General features: G+C 38.2%; 1 pseudogene; it reads right to left on the reverse strand.

The window, feature by feature from the left end:
* Positions 1 to 12,034: 12,034 nt before the first annotated feature.
* LOC120860398 lies at positions 12,035 to 12,573 on the reverse strand (annotated as a pseudogene).
* Between the last annotated feature and the right edge of the window lie 566 nt (positions 12,574 to 13,139).

The raw sequence follows: 13,139 nt of genomic DNA on the forward strand, positions 1-13,139 counted from the left end.
TCTATTTATATATTGCCTTTTTTTCCAACTGATGAGTTCTTAATTTTTTTGAGATTTTCACATGAGAAACTTTATTAATTTTTTTTTTACACATTGGACAGAAAACTTCATTACCTCATTCTCCATTATTTACCCAACTGTAAGATTCAACTTCCAAGTTCCAGCTAAGGGTTTATAAATCAGTTTTTGTTGTATTCACCATCTCTCTTAGTACTATGGTTTCATTGTACGATGATCATTTTGAAGTCTGCATTTATTGCAAAGGTAAGACTTTCCATATATTAGTTCCTTTAAAAATTTAGCTCAATTCCCAGATCATGTCCTTGGGCTGCCAAAATGGCTCTGTGGCAACACTGAAAACTGATGATAAATAGGGAATGTTTAGATTGAGACTTGTGAAACTGGACTGAAGCACTTATCTTTAGATCCAATTTTTGGTGATGTATGTATTATGATTCCTGGCAAGGGAAAAGCAGTTTCTAGTGGATGGAAACCTTTCTCTGAAGTAGACTCTCACAGAAACTCCCTAGGGAGCAATGAAAAGAAAACGCTGAATTCTCGGACTTTGTTATGAAGAATATAAGCAGTGTCTTCCATAGCAGCTTCACCAGTCATGCAGAAAATGTCTTCATAGGGCTGTTTCCACAATGTTGGCTTTCAGTGGACGGTTAGGGAATCATTTTTACATTGTAGTGTGGAGGATATTCCCATAGGGAACTGACATGATGAAGGCCAGGAAAGTAACTTTCTTATGACTAGACTGAGTCAGAAATAGGACTGAGGTTATCGAGCCAGGGTGATTTGCTAGAATACTTACATTTTTTCCCCTGTCAGTCTTAATTAGCTAATCAACATCCCGTATCATTCTGTAGAAGCTCTTAACCAAATTAACATATTCAGTTAAAAAATCAAACAATTGATGAAATCCAAGAAAGGAGAAAAGTTGGGTAAGGAATTAATAAAGACAGCAGGAAAACTGATGCCTGTAACCCACCAGAGTGGGTAGAGGATAACTAAGAATGTGGCTCTAAGTTTCCTAGAGAGCAAAGAAAAAGTGAAAGATAATGAGAAGTGTCAGTGTCTGTAATGAAGAAACCAACTTACGGGTAACATTGATATCTATGAGAAACATTGATGCTTGTAATACTGAGAATTGAGACAGTTTTCTCTCAGAAGTATTCTTAAACAGCCTAAAATTCCTAATGACATCGTATTGAGGTAATTACATATTGTAGTGTTTGAATATATCCTTTGGAGTAAAGCAAATACATAATTCAGTCTCATCTTTCAGCGAAAGCATTTCTGTTGCCAGCGTTGGGAGTGAGCACAAATAATTTGGCCCAGATATTTAGCTCTGAGATAGTATGGTGTGTTTCAAGGAAAAAGTTAGACCAACTAGTTACAACGTATGTGAACGGACTACATATTCTTAAGATCATAAGTATTTGCTAATTAAAAATGATATTTTATATTACAAAAGTAGTATATGGATATTGTAGAAATCAAATACAGATAAATAAGGGTAAGAAAAGTAAGAAGCCTTTTTATCCCTCCCCAGAAAAGATGCTCAGTGTTTTGCAAGAAAGTCATATTAGGCATAATGTTTTATAAAATACCTTTTCCAGCTAAGTTTTTAGTTAAAATATTTACTTTTTCAACTCAAAAAGTTTTATGTCTTTTAAAAACCAGTCCATATTCCGTATTTCATTGCCCAACTTTCCTCCAAATATTCTTTATATAACTGGTTTGTTGAAACAATAATTCAATTCAGATTCATACATCGACTCTTTTTATGTTATTTAAAGTTTGTTAATCTAGAACAGTGCTTTTTATCATGACACTGAATTGCTGAGGAGACTGTGCTAGTTCTCCTACATAATATTTTATCTTCCAGATTTATCTGGCTGTTGTTCTCTTATAGAAAACTTTCTATATTTCCTAATGAATTGAAATGAATTCTGGTTAAATAATTTTGGCTTGAACACACTGTGAGTAACATTACTTCTTGTTGTTCTACCTGGATAAGACATGTCCTTCTTGTTTTTGTTCTGCCTGGGTGGCTCAGTGGTAAAGAATATGCCCGCCAATGCAGGAGATGAGGATTCCTGGGTAGTGAAGATTTCCTTGGAGGAGAAAACGGCAACCCATTCCAGTATTCTTGATTGGAAAAGCCCATGGAGACAGAGAGCCTGGAGGGCTACAGTCCATGGGGTTGCAGAGTCGGTCATGACTTAGAGACTAGAACAACAACAATATTGTGTCCTTCATGGCGCATCAAATCAGGAAACACGTTTTATATGGTTGCCCTACTCTTAGCAGTGCTCAGGCTGAGCTATAGGTTACGGTGATGAAAGCCTGACTCCCTCTTTGCACAGATGTGTTTTCTCACTCAATTGTGTAAATAATCAGTAGGGTGTTACTTTATCACTATACAAAATACTTTTCTCCATCAACCATTTATCTAATGGTTTTAATGAAAATTGTAATTCTTAAGTGAATTAGTATATTTTCTATCATTTGTTCCTTATTTACTGATATTCCTCCAGACCCTAGAAGAATGTGCCCAGTTGGTCTACTTCGGCCTTGAAGTACAGTTTCTATAGGAAAGTCAGGATATCAACTTAACTCTTTCATTTTTTTTGAAAGGCACTTTTGTTTAATTTTTAGAAATGAAACAAAGATGGATTTTTTAATGATAAAAGGTACAATTCACAAAAAATATAGGCATCATAAACTATTAGACACCTAACAACAAAGGTACACAAAGCAAAAATCAGAAGAAATGTAGGGAAAGAAAAACATATATAATCATAGTGAGACATATTAACATTACTCTAAGAATATTTTATCAAGTGCAGAAAAAACTATAATAGGAGCATCTTGAATGGTGTCATTAATAATTTAATATAATACATTCATATTTATATTGATTTATACTTATTATATCCTACACAGATATATTTGAACTTTTGTATCTCATATGTTGTTATTATATGGTGGAGTTTTCTGACAAAACATGGTCCACTGGAGAAGGGAATTGCAAAGCATTTCAGTGTTCTTGCCTTGAAAACCCAATGAACAGTATGAAAAAGCAAAAAGATAGGGTACTGAAAGATGAACTCTCCAGGTCTGTAGGTGTCCAATATACTACTGGAGATCAGTGGAGAGATAACTCCAGAAAGAATGAAGAGATGGAGCTAAAGGAAAAACAACGCCCAGATGTGGATGTGATGGGTGACAGAGGTAAAGTCTGATGCTGTAAAGAATAAGACTGCATAGGAACCAGAAATGCTAGGTCCATGAATCAAGACAAATTACAAGTGACCAAACAGGAGATGGTAAGAGTGAACATTGACATTTTAGAATCAGTGAACTAAAGTAGACTGGAATGGATGAATTTAACTCAGATGACCATTATATCTACTACTATGGGCAAGAATCCCTTAGAAGAAATAGAGTGGCTCTCATAGTCAACAAAAGAGTCTGAAATGCGGTACTTGGGGGCAATCTAAAAAAAGACAGAATGATCTCTGTTCATTTCCAAGGCAAACCATTCAATGTCACAGTAATCCAAGCCTATTCCCTAACATGTAATGCTAAAGAAGCTGAAATTGAACGGTTCTATGAAGACCTACAATATCTTCTAGCACTAACACTTAAAAAAGATGTCTTTTTCATTATAAGGGACTGGAATGCAAAAGTAGGAAGTCAAGAGATATCTGGAGTAACAGGCAAGTAGGAATACAAAATGAGGCCAGTCAAAGGCTAAAAGAGTTTTGCCAAGAGAACACATTGGTCATAGCAAACACTCTCTTCCAACAACAGAAGAAGATTCTACACATGGACATCACCAGCTTGTCAATACAGAAATCAGATTGATTATATTCTTTGCTGCAAAGATGGAAAAGCTCTATAGAGTCAGCAAAAGCAAGACTGGGAGCTGACTGTGGCTCAGATCATGAACTCCTTACTGCCAAATTCAGATTTTAATTGAAGAAAGTAGGGAAAATCATTAGACCATTCAGGTATGAGTTAAATCAAATCCCTTATGATTATACAGTGGAAGTGAAAATAGAATCAAGGTATTAGATCTGATAGACAGAGAGCCTGAAGAACTATGGATGGAAGCTTGTGACACTGTACAGGAGGCAGGGATCAAAACCATCCCCAAGGAAAAGAAATGCAAAAACCAAAATGGTTGCTGGGGAGGCCTTACAAATAGCTGAGAAAAGAAGAGAAGCTAAAGGCAAAGGAGAAAAGGAAAGATATTACCCATCTGAAAGCAGAGTTCCAAAGAATAGCAAGGAGAGATAAGATAGCCTTCCTCAGTGATCAATTCAAAGAAATAGAGGAAAACAATAGAATGGGAAAGACTAGGGAATGCAAACCAGTACAGCCACTATGGAGAACAGGGTGGAGATTCCTTAAAAAATCGCAAATAGAACTGCCTTATGACCCAGCAATCCCACTGCTGGGCATACACACTGAGGAAACCAGAATTGAAAGAGACACATGTACCCCAATGCTCATTGCAGCACTGTTTATAATAGCCAGGACATGGAAACAACCTAGATGTCCATCAGCAGATGAATGGATAAGAAAGCTGTGGTACATATACACAATGGAGTATTACTCAGCCATTAAAAAGAATACATTTGAATCTGTTCTGATGAGATGGATGAAACTGAAGCCAATTATACAGAGTGAAGTAAGCCAGAAAGAAAAACACCAATACAGTATACTAACACATATACATGGAATTTAGAAAGATGGCAATGATGACCCTGTATGCAGGACAGCAAAAAAGACACAGATGTGTATAGTGGACTTTTGGACTCAGTGGGAGAGGGAGAGGGTGAGATGATTTGGGAGAATGGCATTGAAACATGTATAATATCATGTAAGAATCGAATTGCCAGTCTATGTCCGATGCAGGATATGGCATGCTTGGGGCTGGTACACAGGGATGACCCAGAGAGATGTTGTGGGGAGGGGGGTGGGAGGAGGGTTCATGTTTGGGAACGCATGTGTGCCCGTGGTGGATTCATGTCAATGTATGGCAAAACCAATACAGAATTGTAAAGTAAAATAAAAAATAAATTAAAAAAAAAGAAAATTAGAGATACTAAGGAAACATTTCATGCAAAGATGGGCTCGATAAAGGACAGAAATGATATGGACCTAACAGAAGGAGAAGATATTAAGAAGAGTGGCAAGAATACAGAGAACTATACAAAAAAGATCTTCATGACCCAGATAACCATTTTTGTGTGATCACTCACCTAGAGCCAGACATCCTGGTATGAGAAATCAAGTGGGACTTAGGAAGCATCACTACGAGCAAAACTAGTGGAGGTGATGGAATTCTAGTTGAGCTATTTCAAATCCTAAAAGATGATGCTGTGAAACTGCTGCACTCAATATGTCAGCAAATTCAGAAAACTCAACAGTGGCCACAGGACTGGAAAAGGTCAGTTTGCATTCCAGTCCCAAAGAAGGGCAATGCCAAAGAATGTTCAAACTCTCCCACAACTGCACTCATCTCACACGCTAGCAAAGTAATGCTCAAAGTCCTCCAACCAGGCTTCAGCAGTACGTGAACCATGTTGCAGATGTTCAAGCTGGATTTAGAAAAGGCAGAGGAACCAGAGATCAAATTGCCAACATCCATTGGATCATAGAAAAAGCAAGAGAGTTCCAGAAAAACTTCTACTTCTGCTTTATTGACTATGCCAAAGCCTTTGACTGTGTGGATCACAACAAACTTTGGAAAATTATGAAAGAGATGGGAATGCCAGACCACCTGACCTACCTCCTGAGAAATCCGTATGCAGGTCAGGAAGCAATAGTTAGAACTGGACATAGAATAACAGACTGGTTCCAAATAGGAAAAGGAGTGCGTCAAGGCTGTATATTGTCACCCTGCTTATTTAACTTATATAAGGAGTATATCATGTGAAATGCCAAGCTGGATGAAGAACAAGCTGTAATCAAGATTGCCAGGAGAAATATCAATAACCTCAGATATGCAGATGACGCCACCCTTGTGGCAGAAAGTAAAGAATAACTAAAAACCCTCGATGAAAGTGAAAGAAGAGAGTGAAAATGTTGGTTTAAGCTCAACATTCAGAAAACTAAGATCATGGCATCTGATCCTATCACTTCATGGGAAGTAGGTGGGGAAACAATGGAAACAGTGTCAGACTTTATTTTTCTGGGCTCCAAAATCACTGAAGATGGTAACTGTAGCCATTAAATTAAAAGACACTTGCTCCTCGGAAGAAAAGCTATGACAAACCTAGACAGCTTTATGTACACCTGTGGTAGATTCATGTCAATGTATGGCAAAACCAATACAGAATTGTAAAGTAAAATAAAAAATAAATTAATTAATTTAAATAAAATAAAATAAAATAAATAAAAAATAAAAAAGCAGAGGCATTACTTTGCCAGCCAACGTCCTTCTAGTCAGTGCCATGGTGTTTCCAGTGGTCATGTATGGACGTGAGAGTTTGACTATAAAGAAAGCTGAGTGCTGAAGAATTGATGCTTTTGAACGGTGGTGTTGGAGAAGACTCTTGAGAGTCCCTTGGACTGCAAGGAGATCCAACCAGTCCATTCTGAAAGAGATCAACCCTGGGATTTCTTTGGAGGGAATGATGGTAAAGCTGAAACTCCAGTACTTTGGCCACCTCATGCGAAGAGTTGACTCATTGGAAAAGACTCTGATGCTGGGAGAGATTGGGGGCAGGAGGAGAAGGGGACGACAGAGAATGAGATGGCTGGATGGCATCACGGACTCGATGGACGTGAGTCTGAGTGAACTCCGGGAGATGGTGATGGACAGGGAGGCCTGGAGTGCTGCGATTCATGGGGTCACAAAGAGTCGGACACGACTGAGTGACTAAACTGAACTGATACAAAGTTTGTCTACTATGCTTGATAAAGGCTTGAGAAAGAACATTTAAAAAAAGAGAGAGAAAATTGGAAAATTAAACTAAATGAAATAGGGGCACTGAATATGAAATAGAAAATGTGAAATAAACTAGAGAAAAGTAAAAAATCTTCCTGTAGTCCAGTTGTCTATAAATGTGGCTGCTCATTAGAAGTGTATCTGGAGTTCTGATGGAAAAAAATGGAACACCTGGTCATTTGTATTTTTTAAAAAATTCCAAGATAATTCTGCTATGCAGGTGGAATTTTAAAAGTGATTACTGTTTTTCTATTAAATGGTAGTTCTGGTGATATGGGAATTCTATTACTTTTCTGTTGACCTAACATGATACAATGATATTAAGTGAGCAATAATAATAATAGTGATAGATGCTTATCAGTTTTCACAATCAATAGCCAGGCAACAAACCAAATGGTAATTACAATTGAAAACCATACTGGTAACATGATTAACCTAACAATATAAAATAATTACATATAATGAGGGGGGTCAAGCAGAATGATATGGTAAGTGGAAGTGCATACCTGCACATGTTTTTATCTGCTCAGTCAGTATATATCTGTTTGTTGGTGCATTTAATCCATTTACTTTTAAGGTAATTATCAATATGTATGATCTATCACTATTTTCTTTGTTGTTTTGGGTTTATTTTCTGTAGGTAGATCTTTTTCTTCTCTTGTTGCCTGCCTAGAGAAGTTCCTTTAGCTTTTGTTGTACAGCTAGTTTGGTGGGGCTGAATTTACTTAACTTTTTCTTCTCTGGAAATCTGTTGATCTCTCCATCAAATCTGAAATACAGTCTTGCTGAGTAGAGTATTCTTGGTTGTAGTTTTCTTCCCTTTCATCACTTTAAATATATCAAGCCATTTCCTTCTGGCTTGTAGAGTTTCTGTTGAGAAATCAGCTGATGGAAATTCCCTTGTATGTTATTTGCCATTTTTCCCTTTTTACTTTTAATATTTTATCTCTCATTTTTCCCTTTTTACTTTTAATATTTTATCTCTGTCTTTTTGTCAGTGTGATTACTGTGTGTCTCAGTGAGTTTCTCCTTGGGTTTATCCTACATAGGACTCTGTGTGCTTCTTGGACTTGGTTGACTATTTCCTTTTCCATGTTAGGGAAGAAAGTTAGACAACTTTCTAACAGTTGTCAGGTACTATCTCTTCAAATATTTTCTCAGGACATTTCTCTCTGCTTCTGGGACCCCTAAAATGCAAATGTTGTCCCAGAGGTCTCATAGGCTGTCTTTATTTCTTTTCATTATGTTTTATATGTTCTGTTCTTTGGCAGTGATTTCTATATGTTCTGTTTCTTTGGCAGTGAGTCCTCCAGGTCATTTATCTGTTCTTAAGCCTCAATTATTCTGATATTGATTCCTTCTACTGTATTATTCACCTCTGTTTGTTTTTTAGTTCTTCTAGGTGTCTGATAAACATTTCTTGCATCTTCTCAATCTTTGCCTCCATTTTTTTTTTTTTCTGAGATCCTGAATCATAGTCATTATCATTCTGAATTCTTTCTAGAAGGTTGCCCATCTCCACTTCATTTAGTTGCTTTTCTGGGGCTTTATTTTGTTAACTTCATCTAGGCCATAATTTTCTGCTTTTTCATGTTAGTTAACTTTCTGTAATGTGGTTTTTATTTTAGTTGCTGTGAGATTATAGTTTTTCTTGCTTCTTCTGTCTGCTCTCTGATGGAGGAGGCTAAGAGTATTGTGTAAGCTTCCTGATGGAAGAGACTGGTAGTGGGAAAAACTGGATCTTGCTCTGGTGGGCAAGGCCTTGCTCAGTAAAGTTTTAATCTAATTATCTGATGGTTGTTGGGGTTGATCAGTCCCTGGTACTCCCTGGTAGTTCTTTGGCCTCAGGCGACCCAACCCTCAGGTCTACTGGCTCTATGGTCAGGTTAATGGTGATCTCCATGAGGGTTTACACCAAGGGGGACCTTCCCAGACTCCTGCTGCCAGTGCCCCCATCCCTGTGGTGAGTCTCTGGTGACCCATGCCTCCACAGGAGACCCTCCAACACTAGGAGACAGTTTTAGGTCAGTCTCCTGGTGAGTCTGGAAAAGTCAATGGCAACCCACTGCAGTACTCTTGCCGGGAAAATCCCATGGACAGAGGAGCCTGGTAGGCTGCAGTCCATGGGGTCACTGAGAGTTGGACATGACTGAGCGACTTCACTTTCACTTTGTTTTTCATGCATTGTAGAAGGTAATGGCAGCCCACTCCAGTGTTCTTGCCTGGAGAATCCCAGGGACGGAGGAGCCTGATGGGCTGCTGTCTATGGGGTCACACAGAGTCGGACATGACTGCAGTGACCTAGCAGCAGCAGCAACCTGGTGAGTCACTGCTCTTTCCTCTGAGTCTTGGTGCATGCAAGATTATGTTTGTGCCCTCCACAATTGGAGTCTCTGTTTCCCTGTGTCCTCTGCAGATCTTGTAATCAAATCCCACTGGCCTTCAAGGCCAGATTCTGCAGGAATTCCCAGTCTCTTCTTAAGATCTCCAGGCTGGGAAGCCTGATGTGGGGTTCAGAACCTTCACAACAATGAAAGAACTTCTTTGGTATTACTGTTCTCCAGTTTGTGGGTCACCCACTTGCTGGGTGTGGGGTTTGATTTTATCGTTGTGCCCCTCCTACCGTCTTGCTGTGGCTTCTTTGTCTTTGGACATGGAGTTGTTTTTTTTTTTTTGATAGGTTCCAGCATCCTCCCGTCAATGGTTGTTCAGCAGCTAGTTGCGAATTTGGTGCTCTCGCAGGATGAGATGAGTGCACATTCTTTTACTCTGTCATCTGAAACTGGAAAAACGACTTTCAATTTAATTACTGATTTTCAAACTATGAAGTGAAGTCGTTCAGTCATGTCCAACTCTGCGACTCCATGGACTGTAGCCTACCAGGTTCCTCCATCCATGGGATTTTCCACGCAAGAGTACTGGAGTGGGTTGCATTTCCTTCTCCAGGAGATCTTCCCAACCCAAGGATTGAACCCGGATCTCCCACATTGTAGGCAGACGCTTTACCATTAACTAAATAGACACCTTAGAGAATGACAAATGCTTTTTCTGGTGTCTTTATCTGAGCATAATTTTTTCTGGATTTTCAGGAGATCTATGATTTACTAGAATTATTATTCTTTCCATTGTTCAAAGTTCACAGCATTAGCCAGTAGGAGCCCCTTCAAATTACCTCTCATAACCCCACTAACATTTGACAGCTTCTAGCTTTCTATCATCACACATGTCACCTGCACTATCTATCATCAGTACCATCCCTGCCCCAGTCTTAGAATCAACTATTTCTTTAAGTAAGAATAGTATTAAGGACTAAGACATGACATGATCACTACAATGGTAATATTTGCTTCTAAAGACTAAAAATATTTTTCTCAAATGGTTTATAATAAGCACTGGCAGCTGAAATTTCAAAGATGTGCTCACTGGATATACTCTGGTATAGTTAGAATGCTTGTTAAGGACAAATGTTTATTAACAACCAGCCCAAAAGTAGAATAAAGTCCTTTTATGAAAAGTAAGACAAATTTTTTTGTTGCCATTTTTATAATGAAGTCTTCTAAGTGGTTCTTTACTTTTGAAAAAGTTCACTATTGAGATTTCGTGATTCCCAAATCTATGAAGAGATTGAAATACTGGCAGAATGTCACAGAATGTAAAAGGCATAAGTAAATAAAATGAGAAGGCTATAAATTCTTATAAGGGACAATTAAATCAGTATTCTTTAAAGAGAGTATCACTATATATTGGCAACATATTTCTTAAGATACAGCTTGGTTTGGTAGTGAATATTTCAAATAAGCTTGTATTTGTATTTCCTGTGTGATTTTGTAATGGAAACATTGAACTGAAAAAGGGACCTTAAGACTTCCAAGAAACTCCAGATTTTTAAAGGTAGACATATTTTGAATGAGTCTGACTGAATCTAATTTTTAAAAGACAAGTGGATTCACTAATGAGTTACTCTCTTCACATGACCCCTGGTCTGGAAAAATAGCTGTAAAGACAAAGCCAACTTATCCTAGAATTTGTCTGAGAATCAATATTTAAGACATATATATGAAAGAAAACAAGCTAGAAATTCGTTTACGAACATAAAGGAACAGAAAAGAGTAAGATATCACTTTGAAGTTATTAAACAAGTACTGAATGCTTAGGACATTAATGTATAATTTTTGAAGTGCTTTACTTTCTATGTTCTAGTTTCAGTTAAACATTTTTTCTCAGTTCTTTAATTTTTATGAACATAGTTATCAAATTCTCAATTCACTTAACCTTTCAAGTCTTCAGGATAAGAATCCCATAGAACAATTCCACAGGGAGTCACACACATTTGCCCAGTCTCCTTGCCACGACCTCCCCAGTGTTTCTGCCTCTGCTACCGCTGGTGGGAAACTCGCCTGCTCATCCTTCAGGCCCAAGTGGGTTTATGACTCAGTGTCTCCCACCAGGGATTCTCATGATACTAAGTCCTGGAAGCTGTTCCTCTCAACTCTCTCTGCTTCTGAACGACTGTCACTCAGACTGATCTGTGTGACTCAGAGTCCTTCCAGGATTTTGGGTCACCAACTGTGAACAGGGCTGAAGAGAGAGTCAAGAAGAGCTGTCTTCATGTAGTTCTCCACATGGGGTCCTGTCTTGGGGGTGCCGGCCCCAGGGAGGAGAAGTTACATTCCACTGAAGATGGAGGGGGGGCAAGGCTGCTGTGGCTCCAGGGTCATCAGCTTGTTCCATGAACAGATTACAAGCAACACGCTTACTTATGCACTTACTCATCAAGCCGCTGCCTGGCACTGAGCAGACGGGCCAACATCACACATCATCCAAAAGGACAGTGGAGGCCATGCTTTCTGATTTACCTTCACCCCATACACTGCCTAACCCCAAATGCTTATTTATTATTCTGCCAAATACAACTGATTTTTATCTATAATTATTTTTTAAAAATAAGAAACAGTGGGTCAACTGAAGAAAGGGCCATGACCTTGAGCTAGGGAACTGTGACACTGAGCCGAGAAAAGGGGCCTGTGGGGATAAGTCTGGGCCTCACAGGACTGGACCCGGTCAGTGAACCTTCTCCAGAAATGTTCTGCAGCGCTGCACACATTGCTCGTTGATGGTCTCAAAGTCAGAGTTGTTGGCCTAATAGTGATCTTCAATAATGAGTTATTTCTGTGGATCATAGCTCCCAAATAGTTCAATTTTCACTTTGCAGTTTTTAACTTGATAACTCTTTCTGTTCAAATCTCTTCAATTGATTTCATCCATATGTGGTATACAGTCAAAAGTGGCAATCTTTTTAGGTAATCTGCTGGGCAATATGACTCATGGGATTACCATGCTTTTTCATGGAAGTCTGTCCCCTGATAATCAGGAGGGTTTCCTAGTTCATACATGGTTGTCAATGCATGGCCTATCCTCCAACTATCTGAAATGGTTTGATCAGTTACAGGTTTCCTAAAAACTGCTTCTGTGATGGGTGATAGAAAGATGTTACCCAGACACACAAAGAGCACCAATTTGATCATCTGCTAGCACACCCTCCCGCACTCCAAGAAGTAATAATTAAGATGCCTGAATGAATGACATCCTTGCCTTTGCATTACAGTGAAATTAAAGGCAGCAAATCTTCAGTTCTCAGCCAATTTAATTATTATGTTTTTCAGAGTTTAACAAAGTCTAAGAATAGGAGAATTGTGCCTAAGTTCAGTTTTCTTATGTGGTATTTTTGTTAAGACACAGTTTTAAAGTTTGTGAAAAATCTTATAATTTGAGGGCCTTAGTTATCAAATGGCCATATCTATAAGTTTGGCCAACAGATAGAAAATGCAATTCTTTCAATTCAGAAATTTCAACCACAATCATCATTGAATAATGTCGCCAGAACTTTTAACTTATCTTTGTGTAAAGAAGCAGAATATAAAAATGTTTACATTTAATGAATGCTTTTTTTGGATTCTGTTTGAAATGAATCCTTTCACTTTGCTAGAGCTTTAAATTTCTTAGACTTAAAGTGTATAGCTATTTTCTAGTCCTCTATTGTCAGGGTAGGTTTTATATCATCTTTTTTGTTTTTTTATTTCTTTTGTGCTTTTGCATCTGTTTTGTGGCTTGTGATTGATGGGTAAATATTTCTTAGAAATTTGGGGAATAGAACCATGCAAATTAT

The sequence above is a fragment of the Oryx dammah genome, unplaced genomic scaffold (assembly GCF_014754425.2).
Source record: "Oryx dammah isolate SB20612 unplaced genomic scaffold, SCBI_Odam_1.1 HiC_scaffold_11072, whole genome shotgun sequence".
NCBI classification, from domain to species: domain Eukaryota; kingdom Metazoa; phylum Chordata; class Mammalia; order Artiodactyla; family Bovidae; genus Oryx; species Oryx dammah.